Source organism: Tachypleus tridentatus, chromosome 9 (assembly GCF_004210375.1).
Source record: "Tachypleus tridentatus isolate NWPU-2018 chromosome 9, ASM421037v1, whole genome shotgun sequence".
NCBI lineage: Eukaryota > Metazoa > Arthropoda > Merostomata > Xiphosura > Limulidae > Tachypleus > Tachypleus tridentatus.
Genome location: NC_134833.1, coordinates 110,065,595 through 110,086,374, shown reverse-complemented (window position 1 = coordinate 110,086,374; position 20,780 = coordinate 110,065,595). Strand labels below are relative to the sequence as shown.

Here is a 20,780-nt window from a genome sequence, read left to right as displayed (position 1 = left end):
TGAAGCTAAGAATTCATTTGTAAAGAACATCCTATCCCAGCTTTGCTCATCCCATTTTTTCAATGGAGTGGGAGCAATCACATAATTATGCATTTTATACCAATTTTATTCACTGCTTTCAAAATTGCTTTCAATACTATTGGCATAAATATATATATTTAAGAATTACAACTACTGAGACGTAAATATTCAAATCTCATTAGAGATCTGCATGGTTTCATTACATACTTTTGCTTGTCTGAGCAGAAAAATGAACATAGAAGTAAATATAACGTGTGCTTCTAAAAATAAATCGATTACGACAACATAGGATGTTAAAACATTGTCTCTAATCCTTCCAGTAATCTCCTTATCGATCATTTAAGTGGTTTCTATGGTCTCAAGAGGAAACATGTTAAGCCTTAAAATATAAAAATTCCATTTCAAGTTTAATGATAGCAAAAGAATCTTGATGGGAGAAAATAATTGTTTTATGAAGTATATAATAATTATATCTCACTTTGGGACAATACATCTATTCAATAATATTACTATATACGAATATGACTATTAAAATGTTCATAATTATGTTAAGCTATTTTATAACAAGTTAAAATATATTTAGATGATTTGAATAAATGGATGCTCTGCGACTAGAAACAAGTTAGATTGATATAAGAGAAAACCTTTATAATGAATATCAATGTTTTAGAAGTTAACAACATAAAATATTCAAGAAGAAACCAACTAATAATTTATATAAATATAATTTACCTAAAATAAATATATTTTTCTTTATAGTAACAAGTTCGAAAATTCATTCTTTTATCTAATTTATATTACCTATAGAGTTTAACTTACACTTTGATACAAATACCTCACTCGATAAAATAATTATTTCTGAACTTAACTGTTATTTCTATTCTAGAATTTATATTCTGTTATTATGTTTTTGTTTTAACTAAATGTTAAGAAATTGGAAATATACAATTCTCTCTAAGTTTGTACACCGTAACTTTCGTTCTAATTCGGATATATACATATTTTAAAAAACTTTAAAAGATCCAACATTATTTCACATTAAGTTTCCACAAGCCCTTTCTTTCTGGAGTTCTGACATTTCCTGTTATTTCTTCTCCACTCTGCAATATTTAGTAAACAGAACAAAACGTGCTCATGTAAAGATTTCAGAAAATAAAAATGCAGTCTTAATCGTAAAATTTTTAGTGACTTTTATAAATTTTGTAAATGTGTAATTGTAGATGAAATTATTTCTTAGTGTAGATGACAAGATAAAAGAATTACATGTTTTTAAATTCTGCGTTTTATCTATGGTGGATGATTTTGAATATATTCTCACTATTAGATGATAGTAGGCGAAATAATATTCATAATTCTCTGAATAGCTTTCTTAAGTAACATCTCTAGCTAACTCTAACTTGTTTTACTAAGATAAGATAAAGTGTTTGTTTGTTAACTGTTTCGTCTCATATGAAAAGCTTTTAAGATAATCACATCATTTTACAATTTATGAAACTCGGTAATAATCTATGTAATATGGAACAACTCAATACCCATTACATTAAGTAAACAAAGATCCTGTCTTTATTTTAACATGATCTTTCTTAAGTGACAATAACATTTAAGGAATGGCGTTTCTTATTGACAATAAAGTTGTAAAAGCTTCTACAAAAGTTGGAATTATATAAATCAAATTTTATTTTATTATGTATGTCTTTACTTTTTTGATTTGAAAATAAATTATGCAAGTGACTAGTTGCTCTCTGTATTTCCTTGTCTTAATGTTAAACAGCTGTTTCATTTCCAGTGCTTTCTTATGTATAAAACAAACTTCAAATTATCTCTAATATAAAGTAAAAAAAGACTAAAATTTGTGCTGAGATATTTGCTCGCAAATTATTCTTGCAATTCATTATCGTAGTTAAATGATTAACTTCAGTGGGAAGCAATACTTCTCTAAAATATTTAATATATATCTTCATGGATAACTTTTCTTCAACTTTAGCTAGTTTTAAGCCGAAGAAACACTATGTATGTTAGTTTCACCAACAACAACTCGTTGGTGATAACAACTGTTATAAATACAATAGACTCAAGATATTATTCTTGACAATCGACACATTGTTAAATGAAACAGCATTGAATAGTAATATTTCTAGATGGTTTTAGGAGTTTAGTGCACATGTATTGTAATATTGGAGTTACATCGCTAACAACTAAAACATTATTATTGGTGTTACAATGATGTATAGTAATTAACTTATTTCTCCATGATAATTCATTATGTTGTGGCCTTTAAATCATTAATCCGTAATAAAACACTACAGTCTTCGTTGCATCATATTTCAACGTTTATGATTATTTCACTTTGTTTAATGTAATTGTTGATCAGTAGTCGTCCAGTGTGCTGTTGCTAAGAGTAGGACAAATAGGATTTTAGGTTATATTTACATAAATATGGAATACAAAGCTACAGAAGTTATAACTTCATTTTCTAGGTCAATGTTTAGGTCACAGTTGGAATATTGTGTTCAGTCTTGGGCTCCTTATCATAAGAAGGACACTGAACTGTTGTGAATAATTCAGAGTAGATTACTAGAATATTACCTAAGATGTATGGGCTGTCATATGAATATAAGTTAAGATCTCTAAAATTATTTTTTCTTGAAAAAAAAAGTTTGAGTTAATCTCTGTGTTGATGCATTATTTATTTATCAGACTTAATGGTAAGAACAGTAGGACAAGAGATCACAAATATAAACTCTGGCAGGGTAACAGTCATTTTCAGCTAAGACAGTTTTATTTTTCTAACACTGTGGTTGGCCTCGGAAGGGGTAGTCTTCCGATGTTGTAGAGACAGTGAAATTAAGTTAGTTTAAAAGAAATATTGATAACTACATAAATGATAAAGATTGTTTATGAGGATCTACTTATTTTTTTTTTTACTTAATAGTTTTAGTTTAGTTTCAAGAATGGACAGCGTAGGTGTACAAATAGGCCCTTTGTTGTTCCTAAACATTATTCTATGTTAACTCTATATTGTACACGTTGTTTTAGTGATATATTACTACGTGACGAAGAGTTGAGCTAACTAAAGCATATCTCTTTGCCATTTAAGCGTAAACTAGAAAAGCAAGTTAGGTTCAATAACCAGTTTCGGTATATTTCATTTCAAACGTTATGTAGAACCTAAATGTTATAAAACATCTTTCACATTGATAGTGAAAGCCAATTTTTTAGCCAATCTTACTTTGAAATAATAAACTTCTCATAGCAATAAATATCAGTTGTTTAGAAGTTACATACACTGAAGTGTATGCTTCGTGCACTCCCTTACCATCGTTTGTAAGATACTTGGGGAACGATAAAAGAGGTATACACAAAGCACAGTAAAACGTTAAGCACATATATTACATACATATACATATATATAGTGTTTGTTAGGATATACACCACTAACTCATATAATAAAATATCCTTCCACACAGTGAGATGAGTCAGCATAATTTATCATGAAATATTTTCCATACAGTGAGATATGAAGCAACATAACTTGTCATGAAACTTTCTTCCTTACAGTGAGACATGAAACAACATAACTTATCTTGAAACAGCAACATATTTTGTCAGAAGCCTTTTTATCACATAATAAAACAATAAACAGCAATTGTTCTCAAGAACTACTTTTCTGTACAATCAGAAGTGAAACATCGTGGCTGTTTATGTAACTTTATTGCATAGTATAATCATCTCATCAAATAAGATTATTTTAATGAAACATCCTATTACATTCTATCTGTTTCCATGACTTATGAAATTATAAACAACCATTTGCGATCCATTGGTTAGTGTGCCGGACTATAAATCCGAAGTTCCATGTTTTGCTTCCCATTAATCTCGAATTTTGACGGTCAAATCTTACTATTCTGTTAGAGTAGCCTATAATTTGGAGGTTGATCGTATAAACCAGCTCCCTTCATCATAGTAAATCACTTTAAAATTTGAGACGATTAGCGCAGATAGATCTCGAGCAGTTCCAACGTTTTAACAATTGTTTGGATACAAACAATGAAATAGGGACAAAACTGGCCAGTGATATCGGGGCAAAGTTGGCCAACGTTTGAACAATGGTTTGGATACAAACAGTTATAACGGGAAAAGTTGGCCAATGTTTGAGCTTGAATCAAGCAGCAAACAGCGACCTACGTATAAATACCGATATGCAGCAAAGGCAATTGCCTTTTGTACCTTTAGGCTAAAGAAGATCTTTATACAGCACTGTGACATCTTCGATCTCTCAAAATACAAAACATCTGGCGTTCATAGGAAACTCCAACCTAAATATGTCTACACTGGAATTATTAGAGCAATGGGTATATCTACATCGGTTCACTGTTACTCACTACTAGTAGTTAGTATTTATTTCTAAATGGAAGTTGTTCTGTGTGTATCGAATATAAATATATTCGTCCTATGGTGTAAAAGTCGTTCATTAAAATTTTTGGCTACTTGAAATATTTAGACTATCATTAATAACATAAAACGAATGGATAAACAATATGCAATATAATATTTTAATCTATTTTATAAGGAGATCATATAAAGAAAACTACCTAAATTGAAAGTTATCTCGTTTACAAAATAAATATTTCCATCGATCTACATTTCAATAGTAAATATTACTCTTGGGTGGGTGTGTTTCTTATAGCAAAGTCACATCGGGCTATCTGCTGTGTCCACCGAGGAAAATCGACCCCCTGCTTTTAACGTTATAAATCTGGAGACTTAACGCTGTACCAGTGGGGAGACGTACACTCTTGGAAACAAATATGATATTATTCTTCAAAGCTAAATCTTATAATGGCAGTTAAATCTCTTGATATTATTGATAAATGCTCGAAGTTATACACTGACTGACTCGCTTGCTTGTATTATGCTGCAACTTTGCTACCTGAGCAGTTGTAATTAATCACGTAATTAAGCAGGCAATCTAAAGTAAAAATTATACAGATCACCTTATCTTCTATATCCTTAAACATAAATAAACTTGTGAATAGATTATTGTTCTAACAACAAAAGCTCTCATTAAACTACCTTTTATAGTAGATAGTGTAACCATGGTAACATTGATGTTGACATAATACGAGATAACTGTAAAAGTGTATTATTTACCAGCCATTGGTCGAGACATTAATTAAGAAGAGTTGTTTGTTTGTTTTGGAATTTCGCACAAAGCTACTCGAGGGCTATCTGTGCTAGCCGTCCCTAATTTAGCAGTGTAAGACTAGAGGGAAGGGAGCGAGTTATCACCACCCACCGCCAACTCTTGGGCTACTCTTTTACCAACGAAAAGTGGGATTGACCGTAACATAATAACGCCCTCACAGCTGGGAAGGTGAACATGTTTGGCGCGACTTGGGCGCGAACCCGCGACCCTCAGATTACGAAGCCAGGCCCATTAAGAAGAGACTAAATAATGGAGGTGAAAATATTTTCGATCTACTTTAAAGAATAGGTACCTCAATGTATAGAAAATTAGGTATTTGAAAAAAAAGTACTGTAACTTACTGCCTGTCTCCGGTTTCTCAAAATAAGCTTCTAGTTCAATGTTGAGTGAAGAAATTCCCCTGAAACATAATTTTGGTTGCGTTATGATAACTTCTTGATTTTTATCACTCAACAAAGGATACTTATAAGTTATATACTGTTTTGTGTGGAAACATAAGAAAGGAAAGATCTGAAAAGAGAACTTTTTCGAAAAAGTCCAAAAAAGTATGGTCTAATTTCGTTTTTATTTACTATCTATAATTCGGTTTCAACTTTACGCAAAGCTGCACGGAGGCTGTCTGCTTCAGCCATTCCTAGTTTAGCAGTGATAGCCCAGAGAGAAGGCAGCTAATCAAAATTATTCTAAGCCCGGCATGGCTAGGTGGTTAAGACACTCGACTCGTAATCTGAGATTCGCGGATTCGAATCTCCTTCGCACTAAACATGCTTGCCCTTTCGGTCATTATAATCTAACGGCCAATCCAACTACTCGTTGGTAAAAGAATAGCTCAAGGTTTGTGGTGAATGGTTTTATTTGTTTGTTTTTTTAATTTAACGCAAACCTACACGAAGGCTATCTGTACTAGCCTTCTCTAATTTAGCAGTGTAAAGCTGGAGGGAAGGCAGTTAGTCTTCACCGCCCATCGCCAACTCTTGGGCTACTCTTTGGCTGAAAGAGTGAGTATATACAGTGAAAGAAATTTAAACCCATGACCACCAGATTGCGAGTCAAGCTCCATAACCACCAGGTCATAACCAGCTACTACTAAATGTTTAATTCATAAATATATATAACTAAAGTATGTATTATATAACCAGTAAACGCGTGACAAGGATAATTCATAAATATGTAACTAAATTATATATTACTTAAGAAGTAAATGCATTACATTATTTATGGTTGTAGATAAATATATGAGCTATGGACATCCTTTATTACTATATTGTACTATGATAAATCGAAAATATTATAGAGTTCTGCATATATCCTAGCCAAATATTTTCTTTTCACATTGAATATTATACATATAATAAGATATTAGATGCTGATATTAAAAAGCAAAATTGAATTTTCAAGATTTGAGCTCAGTAAATATGCTGATTTGCCAAAGAAGTTGGGTATGTTATATTGAAACGATTTTGAAGTCTGGCAAGTCGTTATAGTCTATGTCACCACGTCCGATCATGTCGTTTCTGACTATTGCGTATTTTGACAATAGTTCTGCAGTGTAGTTTCCATTGGAAAAGCTCCGTCCGTCGTAAGGCTATTATGTCTAAAATACACAGCGATCCTCTAAGTTTGTTTTCTATAAGTTATCTAGTGTGCAAAGACGACGATGTCTTAGCCGCCGTTTCAACAATCCAATACCAAAGAAATCCATAGGTGACTTGGGTGTCATATCTCTAAGAATATCACAAATACCCATTTTATTCTCGTGCTGGTTCCGGTATGCGATAGTTGAAAAAATATGTCGTGGGGCCAGCTTGTTTTGCTTTCCCAGATGAATAGCCTGCTTGATTATGTTGCTTGGGATACGTGAACGGTTTTTCCAGCAATCTTTGTGCTCACGGAGCTTGTCCTGTTACAAGACGTCCGCTATCCTTACCATGGCTGAAGTAAATTTTGTTGCAGGGATCTCTTTGATGGCCTTTTGTCTCAAGTTGAACCATATTCTTCCTTTGTTTTCTCGTCTCATTAAAAACAAGAGATACCCCTATGTTGGAATTTCAAAATACCCTATCTCAACACATATCCATGATCTGAGTGTGTGAATATTTTGTGTGGAAAACATGTTAAATACTCTTTCTAAATCAAGAAACACATAACAGCTAAGTTTTACTACATATTTATTAATGCCTAAAATATTGTAGATTTGTCAATAACTTTTCTTTAGCCCTATATTTTTAATGATATATTTCATAACAATAACGAGAAGTTAGTCGACAGACAGACCAATAAGTTACTTTTAAATAATTTATACGATATCTAGAAAATAACGCAGTTTTTACTTCAGTTTTTGTTTTCACTATATATGGTATAAAGAGTAAGTGTAGCAGTAGATAACTCTCTCAGTATGCTGAAACAGCCTTCATGTTCCACTGCTTCTTCAGTAAATGCCAAGACTTCCTTAGAACTTTTACTAGTTAACTAAACGTAATCGAATTGCTTGAGGTAACAGCTGTTAACGTTCTCTTGTAACAAGCTCAAAAGAAGAAAAAACGTAGATACCTTAAAAGCAATGAGAACAAACAGCAATGCTGGCTAAATGTTTAAGTGTATAAAAATTTATTATGATCGAGCTTTTATTGAATGTGCGGTCAGTTTTTCCAGCCTTCTGCCTGCACTTGTCTTCAAGTGAAATAGATTAAGTGCTTCATCTTGTGGCAAGTAAGAGTAATCTCTTTCTTTCCATACTTCTATTGGTTGATGAACGCTTTATTTTTGTATTGTTAATAATAAATTATATATTTAGAGCATAAGAGTATATCAGATAATTACATTGGCCCGGCATGGCCAAGCGTGTTAAGGCGTGCGATTCGTAATCTGAGGGTCACGAGTTCGCCTCCTCATAGCGCCAAACATGCTCGCCCTTTCAGTCGTGGGGGCGTTATAATGTAACGGTCAATCCCACTATTCGTTGGTAAAAGAGTAGCCCAAGAGTTGGCGGTGGGTGGTGATGACTAGCTGCCTTCCCTCTAGTCTTACACTACTAAATTAGGGACGGCTAGCACAGATAGCCCTCGAGTAGCTTTGTGCGAAATTCAAAAAAAAAAACAAACGAATAATTACATTATGCCTTTCACAAGAACGAAAGTTAATGTTATTATATAAATGCAACAATTCTAGTTTCCTTAGATACAAAAGTCTAAAATATAACTTACCTCGCACTGTTTTACTTCTTACAGGTTAGCACTTAAACCTGGAAGTCATGAAGGTTATCTTTGTAAGGAATCAGAAATGTTTTTTTTTTAATTTAAAAGTTCTCTCTTGGTCAACCTTTGGTAAATCCATTTCATTTTAAACATTAACCACTGATCAAAAATCTTTAGTCTTAGTGAAAGGTACAGCTTGCAAAACACGCACTTCATATTATTTTGTTTTTTATACGTTTCATATATTTTCTGAGCATTTATCATTTATACTTCAAGTATTCGCTCTGACACTTAACCGTAATCGCCCTTTCAGCCGTGGAGGTGTTATAATGTGACTGTCAATCCCACTATTTCATGGTAAAAGAGTAGCCTAAGAGTTGGCGGCTAAATTATGGACGGCTAGCGCAGATAACCCTCGTGTAGCTTTGCGCGAAATTCAAAATAAACAATAAACTTAACCATAATAGTATTTTAGTTCAGAACTAAAAATTTGTCGTCCGGTAGACTCACGAAGCTAAAGTTTTTATGCCACTTAGAACTTACGTTGTTTAAAAGAAGTGATTAACAAATGCGAGTAAAAACGAAAAATGAAATTGTATTTTGTTCATTATTCTTGTCCAATTTCTGATTTTTTTTGCTATTATTTTACTAAATTCTATCCTTTCTGAAAAAATTTGATCTTCTGTTTATTTTCAGTTGCGTGCAAAAAAAAAGTTGTAGTTCAAAAATCGAATTATTTTACGATATTAACATTGGAGCCATGAGCGCTTTATTGTCTCAGATGTTAAGAAAAGTCAGAAAATATAAAGATGTGTAAGTTTTTCGTTTTAACGACTTCTTCAGTTTTACTTTTAAGATATATGAAAAAATCGGATCGAAATACTGTGAAAATATTCATGCTTGTGCAAACATTGAATTTCGTCATTTTATTATACTAATACGTCGATTTCGCTGAGTGTAAGTACTTATGTACTTAAAATAGTTGAATAAAGAAAAACAAAGTTTATTTAATCTTTTATCGTGAATAGTTTTCAGTATAAGTATAGATTATTTACGTTTGTGAGTATGACGTTTATACTTTATATTTTAAGTTCATTTCTTTGCACAAAATCGATCATTTTCCTAATACTTACTTTTTACCTTACGATTTGGCTCGGCATGGCAGGGTGGGTTATGGCGTTCGACTCGTAATCTTAGGGTCGCGGGTTCGAATCTCCGTCGCACCAAGCATGCTCGCCCTTTCAGCCATTATTCGTTGGTAAAACAGATGCCAAAGAGTTGGCGGTGGATAGTGATGACCTCTAGTCTTACACTGCTAAATTAGAGACGACTAGCGTAGATAGCCCTCGTGTAGCTTTGCGCGAAATTACCAAAAAACCTTATGATTTATGCCGCTAAATATCGGTTATATCACCAAACCAGTTTAACCCTTAAACAACGGGAGTCTTGTAGGTGGCGTCATCAATTGATGATGACCACCGTTTAATAGTTAAATCAATTTGAAGGTTTTTAATAAAACTTAAAATCTCTTGGTTTAACATATTTCCGTATCAAGTGAAAATAACAGACGTTTATTTTGAGGCTATAATTTGGTTAAAATTAGGAAACAATGTTGTGAGTGTAACGAATCAACTGAAATACAGTATTCTCATTCTTAATGACAATGAGTCAATGAAAATTTTCACAGATTAAAACATGTTTCCAAAATAAAGAAACATGGTATTTAGAATGAATACTTAAGTAGTTATCACAGTTGGTAAACGTAAATTTATTACCAATGATGCTATATCTCCCAAACGTTTTATTGCAAAATTCAACTTCTTTGTTTTCAGTTTCTTTCAGCTTGGATTTATTTTTAAGTAAATTCTCTAATACCCTTCATTTCTGGAAAATTATGTCCTTCAAGAAAAACATGAAAAATGTTAAATTTGGATCTTAAAATGAAAGAACACGTTCTATTTTGCATCATCTCAACTAACAGTGAGGTAGTTTCTTGTTGTGTAATTATTTCTTTGTTATTGCCTGGAAAATAATTTGAAAGCGTTTTTATTGTAAGCCATGGCAGCATTATTTCACCTGTATGAGTATCGAACACAATTTATCTTGTTGTCTGTTTGTTTGTCTGTCTGTTTTTTGCGCATTTGTCCAAAAAAACACAATAGATCAATAATATTGCACTACCGACTCATGCATACAAATTGGAAGTAGAAAACACTTCTTTCCGCTTCAAGTTTAGTCTCAGGAATTTCCGATAACATATCTTAGACTATCAGAAGATTGATCATTGTGTTGTAATACTAAAGAAATACTTTAGTCTAAGTTTTTCTATTGTATCATGTGTATAGATATATTTTATGCAATATAGGGTATTCTTCTGATATTCTGAGATTTGTTTCTTCCTCGTTTCCTACTTACTGGTATGTATTTCTTCAATTTATATATATATATATTACACTTGTGTATGAACACACCATTTAATGTATTTTTTCTAACGTGCAATTAATTATCTATATAAATAATTTCCTAAATACTCTTGCGCATTTGATTTCGTACAGCGAAAACATAATTTGTAATATATTCAAGTTAAAATGTCACACAATCAAAATGATGTGCAATCTTAAAAGACTATCAAAATTACTGGATAAAAATTATTATTTTCGTCCATTCTTTAGCAATAGCATTTTTATAAGCATATATTTCCAAATGTTATTCAATGTAATACATAATAAAGATGATATAAGAGGAGTCAAGATGTTAGACCATGATATTAAAAACATCCAGGAAAAATAAATTATTATTTGATTATAATCAGTGCAAATAATAAAGCAATCATCTGGTTTATGTATAATCAAAATACTTCATTAGAATAAGATAAAAGTAACTATTAATCAATATTACTGTGTAATAATGTATTACAGTGAAAAAAATAGAAAAAAAAAAAACTCCTCTAAAGGGTAAATTACTATTCATTTTCATCTTAAGGGTTAAACTTATGAAACAAATTTTTTTTCTACAAATTGAATAAATTGAGTATAATGTTTTCATTGTAATGGTCAAACCTGAAAGCACTTAGTTGTTTAGATTTGAACTAATCCCGCTTTAAAAATACTTCAAAATACACTTCACCGAGTAGAACCACGTTCCAATGATAGTAGACACGGCTAATATGGAGATTGAATTTTTTTTTTTAAAAGCACAAAACAAGTAGCATTTCGACCACCTTAGGTCATCTTCAGGTTAAGAATGAGGTTTAAAAAGTGACCGTTATTGATCACGTGTCATGAAGACGACAGTAACGATAGTTTTAAAATTGTGAGATCCTCGTTATCATGAACGTTCCAATGAATATGCATGTACAACTGTTTCCGTGTGCTTGAATAAGGTTTATGTACGGGCAATTATTATCGTCAATTTTAATTAAAGTATTTGTTTATTCAAAAGTTTTAAAATATTAAGCACAAATATATATCAGAAACAGCTGAGTGGTTGTGCTTAATAGTCATTTTACTGTACTATGTTCTATTTGCTGCTAAATATATATGAGTTGTTTTAGTTTTACCTACACTGAGGTTTTTTTTACACCACACATTTTAATGTAAGTTACTTTCAATACCAACATGCAAAAGAACAAAACATCTGCTTGGTTCGTAACAGATTAATACACTGATGTTCACTATTTGTAACATTGTTACAAAAATAACAATATTTAAACACAACGTAACATTTGTAACCAGATAACTCTGTATTAGCTTGCTCTTAATTAAGAATGTGGTGATAAATTATTTTTAAGCTGTCTCAATTTAAATAGAACAAAAACCCTAACTTCAGAGCCGTGTTTTGTTTTGAATTGCGCGCAAAGCTGCATGAGTGCTATTTGCGCTAGCAATCCCTAATTTAGCAGTTCAAGACCAGAGGGACAGCAGCTAGCCATCACCACCCACCGCTAACTCTGGGATACTCTTTTACTGACGAATAGTGGGATTAACCATCACATTTTAAAGCCTCTACGGCTGTAACGGCGAGCATGTTTGGTGTACCAGGGATTCGAATTCGTGATCCCTCAGGTTGCAAGTCGAGCACCCTAACCACCTGGCAATAAATCTGAGGGCATATAATGGTAAAATTTGGTTTCAATACTCGCAGTGAATGTAGCCCATTCTGTAGCTTTATCTACACTCCTCTCTTTTTCCACCGTTTTGCTTCTTAGGTCAAACAACGTCACATATACACTTCAGTTGAACATACGTGCCTTCAATGAAATAACAGAATAAAATAATCAAATTATCAAAGGCAGACTAAATGTTTCAAGTCAAATTAAATAAAGTCGTTATCCTACGATCTCGAAACCAATGGAAAAACAAAATAAGATTGTTCAGACAACTAAATAATAAATGTTTTAATACTATAGATTGAAGTAAAATAGAGCTTCAGCTGTAAGTTTTCCGCTTCAACATCAAAGCTGTAACTTCATATTATGTAATATTACAATACATTTTTTAAAAATTGCTTTGACATTTTTTGAAACCCACAGGTAGTTAATGTGATGACAAAAGTATACAGTACATATAATATTTTTCCTAATAATTATGATTTTCAAAATAAATATTTCATCAAACAGATAGTTGGTACCTGAAAGCTCTACAAACTCGAAAAATAGTTAGAAATGTAACTGAAACTTTCAAGGTGTGATATCACAGAATGAAACTAGTTGTCAATATTTCAAAACCTTTCGAAATTATGAATTATTATAAAAGAAGTCAGTTTTACCAACAATGAAAGTAAATTGAAGAGGTCAATCGCTGTCAGAATATTTTGAATAACTTTCTAGATTTAAATTATTGGTATAATTAAGTTTTTTTCTGCGTTATCAAACGTTCTTCATAAAATGTTTTTCCATTAATGCTACTTACCCACCAAGTTAATTAATTATGCATTTTTTACCTCGTCTCCATTACAAAACAGTATTACAATTACTTATTTGTTCTCGTACTCGTTCGCCTTTAGACGACCATTTTGCAATAAAGTAATTATATCAGTGTTTTCTTCTCCATGTTTCCATTAGGACACAAAAGTACAATATTTTGATTATTTATTTTCTGCCCATTTCACTATTAAAATACAATCTCCTAGTTGTTGTTTTTATTATTATTTTACCAAGTAGATTTTTTGTACATGTTGCCACAAAAACAATGTTACAGTTAAATACAACACGAGCAAGATTAGGTGTAACGTATAAAAATTAATAATAGTTTTTATCGTAGCAGATGATAAATAAGAAATAAAAATTATAACAGTGAGGTAGCATAACCACCAGTAATAGGGAACATTTTTAAGAATCCACTAAGTTTGGGCTAGGATATTTCGTGAGGAGAATTACTTTGCAGCAACGGGTTACGAACCATCAATCATCGTGTTCACATTTCGTATAATTAGGTGTACTTATAAGACAAATCAAACTATACTGCTGACGTCGTTCGCTCTGGATGTAGATAGAGAGGATAAAAACTTGTATATTTAGTGTGGCTTCTAGTGGAGTTGTACACGTAGAGTACAACATTAGTTAACACCTATTAAGAACCTATTCACTGGTAGTTTTCTGCTTGCAAACGTTTCTGATGAAATAAATACTCGATTAGATTTGAAGCTGGATATTCTATGTCATATCTAATCATTTTGTAGATAAGATAGCTTTTTATATTTTACATTATATAGTATTAAGCGCACTATTCAATTATTTATATTCATCAGTTGCACTGGTTCTCTCGGGAAAATAATCTAAGTTTAAATGTAATAAAGTAGAGTAAACATAACTACTTTACATCGTGGCTCATCGTTATTGTCAGGACAAACGATGAAATAACTATCTGATCAAATATATGTGATAAAGAAGGTAATTTCATCTGAATTGATTGCTCAAAGCACGCCATCCCAATATGCCTCTCTCTGTGTTTCTCTATCTACAGCCATAACTTTAAGGTTACTGTCTTTATAGACCAGGCAAAATTGGAGAAGTGAATTATCATTAGAACACATATTAGTAACTCGAGGTTTTCTATGTCTTCTATCTAGCTAGAAATATTAACGAATGAAGACAGCACGAATTGTGACTGTATGCAAATTACATGACGTTTTCTTGGAAACGAATTCACAAGCCTTGTTATTAACCATCCTAGTGTCTTTGTTCTGTTTTTAAACCTATAGGCCGAGATCAATTAATAAAATACACGTGCAAACCTTTAAGCAGGTTCTTCGCACGAAAATGAGCTTTATAGCACTGCCTGTCTATGATTCACTGTTGTTAATTCCCTCTACCGTCTAAATGACAAACGTTCGCGCAGCTCTCATCAGCCTGTTATCACTCAATTAAGTTTTCATATTGAGATAGTTTCAGAAAACAACTGGTTAGGGTTGTAGCTTAACGTATGGCTTTATGGTTAACGTAATGCTCAAAGTATATAAATGTTCAAGTGCCAGAAATATAAAACACAATTTATAAGGTATATGTTTCACTGCAATTTTCGAAATAGATGAAACATCTTTGTTATTTCAACTTATATAACACTTACGTAAGTTTCAAATATAAACAAGGGTGCCCCAGATTAAAGATTCTTTGAGTTATTAATTGAATAGATGTTGAGTACTTCCAAGCGAAATCTAACCAAGTGTTTGGTAATGGAGATGATAATTATTTATGACTTCATTAACTAATATGTCAATTTAAGGAAATAAATTAGTGTTAGTATTTAGTTTCCAATATGTATAATATAATATGTAACATAATGTATATATAATACATATAAAATCATAATTTTTTTACAGTCATTTATAAAACTCTTCAGAGCTCCCAATATATTCTTATCTTGATGCGAAATAGAAATAAATAATTCAACCATAGTTTTTAAACTAATTACGACTAAATAGCCTACAATCCTCGACTGCACATTTAAGTGGTAGTTCTTAAAGGATTTTAAATGGTTTTAATACCATCATTTTGCACTGTATCTTTTAGAACAGCTTTTAGAGGCAGTTTATTCTACGAAAGTTTTTATTTATTAGCATTTAAATAGAAAATTCTGTTTACTCAGTAATTGTTCTTTAGTATCATAGTTACACTTCATATAAATAACAACTTGTTTAGAGATTTTCCTTTCTTCGAAGCTTTGAAAAAAGAAAAAAAAATCTAGCATTATTTCAAAATGAACTCGAGCTAATATGTGCCAGTTCACATTGCACTAACGATAAGAAGTTGGTTTCTGAAAAATTCATTTAGTTTAATGTTGCCCTAGGTATTTTTTTAGCACAAACAAAACTTAATAAACTCTAGCTGAAGGAGTCATTGTCGCTTGTTATGCTTGACAACTTTGAAAATCTGTTAAGACACTTATAAAAACATAAGGATCTCGACAAAACTGAAGTTGCGCGAGCTTGTGGATGAGTTGGAGTCATGCTCTCCACATAATAACATTTGACGTGTTTTAAGTACTTGTTATGCGATGTTATTTCATATGATATTTAATACAATAATGCATACAAATAATTTCAAAACTCTTAAGATAGAGCTAATTATAGTTTATAAAGGGTTCAAAACATTTATTTGTAAATTTAGACTTAAATGTTAGAAATAAAGCGACCCAGTACATTAGCTGAATAAGATGTTCCTACTGCGTATTCTCCTTGGATCTGCTCAAAAGAAGATTCAGTTGGTCTTGCGATGTTGCTATAACTACGTACCATTCAACAGTCAATGTTTGAAATTAAGCACAAATCTCTACAAAGAGTTATCTGTGTTCTCTCCATCACAGGTATCGAAACCCAGTTTTTAGCGGTGTGAGTCCTCAGACATACCTTTGCTCCACTGGAAGGTGCAATAGTCAACGTAGTCTGTTTTTGTCGCGTTTTTGTTCCCTGTCTTAAAACAAGAAATCGTGTTATTAAAATAAAGTATCAAATTTTCTATAAAACCAAATAATAGAGAAAACTTTAAATTTTTGTAAGCAACAAAAGTTGGCTCTGAATTTAATATTCTCAGATTTACTCATATTTACTTCTCTGTTTTTCTGGAAGAGGTTAAATTTATATATATTATTTTTCTCAGCGTTCTTTTATATTTATTATTACATTTCTAATGTATCAGCATACGAGGAATTTAACTTTAAATAACCTGTTATATTCCTATAAATTCACACGTTTATAAACTTTTGAAGCTGTTTGAGTTTATATTGGTTTCCTTTGATAAATTTCTTTCTGTATTCCAGTCGCTATTTAATTTTTTTCGAAGTTAGGATACCCAGTCACCTAATTAACACAAGATCCAAAATAAGTGTACATCATTGGTTTTTCGTAGTTGGCACTGGTTATAAGCACTCTGTGCAGTAGCTATCAAAGAAAAGCTTACAGATGATATTAACACAAAAACAGCGAAACAACAGAAGGTAAAACATTACTTTAGTTGAATTTTATAAGCTTTGAGCTGAAACATTGTGTCATGAATGCCACTTTTTCAAGTGAACGAGTGATCTAAATCTACAGACGGTTCTGTACCACATACATCATGGCTCACCAAATATATGTATTGATTTCCTGCTAGTTTACGTCAGGTCTAATATTTCAGAACATTTTTCTAATATATTTCACAGTAATCAAATGAGTGCTTTGTTTATAGATAAATGAAACTGAGTTCTATCAGCATGCCATCTCCTATTTATTTGACCTCTGTTTGAGGCTCGCTGATGCAAAGGAATCACACAGTTATTCTACCTCTTTATGAGATAGTTTGTATTGCTGGTACTTTTATGCAAGGGAACCACACAGCTACACAAACAGTTGTTATTGGATTCTTAAACTGAAGCTATCACGTGATCTTAAAGGACCAATTGACTGCCAGTAATGATTCATCCACTTTGCTTCAGGTCAGAATGCTTTTCAGTTGCATCTCCATTGTTGTCATTAGTCCTTCTAAGTAGAAACGCTAACAATGTGTCTGCTCCAAGGGAACAACTTTTTATTAACTTTTTTATTACTCAAAAACAAATCCTAAAGCTATATAGTTTTGGATTTAACTCTTAATGTTGAGATTATAAGCACCGAACCTGAAACATCAGCAATATAGTTTTTTAAATGCAGTTTTATTAAAGTCACTGCTTTTAGTTAATATTTTAAAACCTAATACTTTTCTCCTTGTGTAAGTTTATCCTTAACTTTTGATTAAGCTGTTTTCCATTAAATTTCATTTTCATTTATTGTCAGTGTATTTTCTTTGTTAGCCTTGTTTTTAATTTATGTAAAAATTATCAATAACTAATAAGAATGTGCCTGCCTTTGTTATTATCATAGTTTTTATTTAGCTTTGAAGCATAACGGGCTTGCAGTTGTAAAAATACTTTTATTCTTAGAAATGTCTTGATATTGGCCAAAATATATTATTGTTGTTGCAAAATCACTTTAGTGTTTAACATTGTCTTGATGTTATATCATGTTTTAGTGTAAGCATAGTTTTGCCCTAGTTTACAAGTATAACGATAAACAATAAGTTTAATTTTGCTTTATAATAAAAAGTCTAAACTAAGGAAGCAAAAAAGCTACTCAGTCCTAACAAGAGAGGTGTGAATAATATAGATCTGAAATGCTATTTGCACACATTCCTAAGTTTAAGTCCTTAAGCCTATTTAAGCAGATCAAGATATTTTATTCAGGTACACACAACCGAACTTCTGGTATATTATGTACTAAACGTTTCGAACAAAGTTTTCACTGTTATAAATTCAGCTCAAGTGATAAGTCTGAAGGTCTTTTGAGTAACGGCTTGTGACAGAACAAAGATAAACATAAAATGATATTTTTTATAAGGTATAAAGCATGCAATAAACATTTCTGCAGTGAAATTTGATTTTTATATTAATTGGTAAAACTAGAGAAAGTTCATGTTCATTGTCTTTCTGAAAGTTCTTTTATTGTAAAGTTAGAGATAAAATTAATTAAATTATACCTGGTTTAGGAATAGCGTGTTTTCTGTCAATATTTTTTCTAATATGTAAAAAAAAAAGTTTCTACTTTGTAAATATAAGTTGCTACAGTTGTTTACATTTTGTGTACGGAAATGTTATAATATTTATTCCTGGATGTATAACTCGTATTCAGGTAGTGTAGTGCACACCGAAGTGTAAACATGTTTTATGAAGAGAAATACGCAGTTCCCGGATAAAAATCTGTAATTTCTCAACGTTTCTCCTTGGGACTTTATCAAGACATCCTATAGAACACAAGCCCAGTTTTAACATATGTTATTTTGTTATGTTAAGAAATGAGCTATTATTCTCACATGATGTATATTTCTTAATAAAGCCGTAAGACCAAACGTTGAGGAATTATAAAATTTTCATTGTATATTGGCTGTTTCTATTAATAAGGCCTGGCATAACCAGATGGTTAGGGCTCTCGACTCGTAATCTGAGGGTCGGGGATTCGAATCACCGTTACACCAAACATGTTCGCCCTTTCAACCCTGGGGGCGTTATATTGTGACGGTCAATCCTACTATACGTTGGTAAAAGAGTAGCCCAAGTGTTGGCGTTGGGTGGTAATATTTCCCTCTAGTCTTACATTGCTAAATTAGGGATGGCTAGCGTAAATTGCTCTCTTATAGCTTTTCGCGAAATTCAAAAACAACAAATTTCTATTAATAAAATATTAATATGTAATATGAAAAAGTCTTTAATAAAGCACCCATACAAAAGTTACATCTTTCATTGCAGACCAAACATGGAATTATGATGAATCTTGAGAAATGTTCTCTTATTAGAATGTTTTCAAACTATCTCTTTAAAAAAAATGTATTTAACTTTATACGATGATAAACAGAACGACAGTCAGAAAGCTTAAAAGAGAAATCAATATTCTGGTTATTCACTCGCAACATAAAATTCTTGTTTCTTACTTACATAAATGAAATCTGTGTTGTATACCTACTGATTTCTAGAAAGACGGTAGCCGTTATTATATATACTTTTTTTTATCTCTTTGTGTTATGGATATTTATTTTGGTTTCTTCTGGAAGAAAAATAATAATATATATAATCAGATCATGGTTTGTTGGGAATAAGACATCAGTTCTTTCATATCTTTTGTTAGTGATTTAAGTAATTTGTATGAAAGAAAATGAACCGCATTGATTGGCTTCTCAGCACATAATATGTTCACCATAATTATGGTATAAATTATTTAATACAACCATTAAAACTTGTGTCTAATATGAAGTAAACTCTTGATATCCGAGTTGTAGTTGAGAAAACATGGATAACTTAAACAGTTTGAATTTTTACTAATATAACGATAGGTTTATAAAGAGAAATAAAAATAATAGAAAGTGTATTGCTTCCGCTGTGAGTATTCTACTGTAGCCTAGTTTTATTTATCTGAAATGTGTATAGACTTAGTGTTTGTTATATACATCATTGCTGTTCAAAAGAAAAAAGGGATAAAAGGTTTTAGATAGTATTTAGAATATGTGGATTCAATTCTGTAGCGTAAGTGACCTTATCCGTCAATGGTTAAATTATAATAGAAGATATATATAAGTTGAGTATATTATATTAAAACGATTTCGATCTTCACCATGTCATTGCACATTATGTTGCCACATCCGGTCAAGGTCCATCTTACAACCACGTAATCTTGACAGTAGGTCTGAAATGTAGTTTACATCGCAAAACTATCATATTCAAGGCACACCACTCCTTCCTGCTGACTTTTCATAGTTCATCCAGTGTTTGAGGGCAATGGTTTCCAGTTTGCCTTCCAACAGTGCGATCACACAGAAATCCATAAGCGCTATATCCAGCGATTTAATCATTACGTCCTCTTAGTGAACTGTAAGAATATCCATTTTCTTCTACGTACGCTTGAGGTAAACACCAATAGAATGTATATGCTGTGGAAGCAACTTGTGTACATGTAACTGGTGTCATTTTTCCAGAAAGAGATCCTTCTTGTTTTGTTTGCGAACTGTTGCCTGAGTTATGTAAATGATCTTTGCCATTGACAAGTTACAATGCGTTGCACAATGCTTGCCACAACTGGAATATGACTTGTTACAGGTCTCTTTATAACTGATTCTGTGATCCCAAGCTCATACATATTTCTTTATTTTCCAATACCATGAGGTAAAAGGATATCCCCGTTTTCATCACAGATCTGAATATGTCTTTATTACTTGAATTTATGAATATTTTGTATTGGCAATAGATGATACATACCTTTCCCAAAAGCGATCAATCTTCATTGGCATAACAAACTATCTAAGTAATCTTAAACAACTGCAAGGTATATTGATATCGACTGCTATTGTTCCACGACTTTTTTAT

The 20,780-nt window shown here is 31.8% G+C and overlaps 1 protein-coding gene and 1 long non-coding RNA gene across 3 annotated transcripts in view; one reads left to right on the top strand and one right to left on the bottom strand.

The window, feature by feature from the left end:
- Nucleotides 1-20,780, top strand: part of LOC143226032 (uncharacterized) — a 339,996-nt gene that overhangs the window by 18,127 nt on the left and 301,089 nt on the right. The gene's annotated exons all lie outside the window — the stretch shown is intronic.
- LOC143226033 (uncharacterized) overlaps nucleotides 16,167-20,780 on the bottom strand; it is a 102,010-nt gene continuing 97,396 nt past the window's right edge. For both annotated transcript variants that reach the window (XR_013014252.1, XR_013014251.1), the window contains one exon: nucleotides 16,167-16,330. This is a non-coding gene — a long non-coding RNA (uncharacterized LOC143226033). The remainder of the gene's footprint in view (nucleotides 16,331-20,780) is intronic.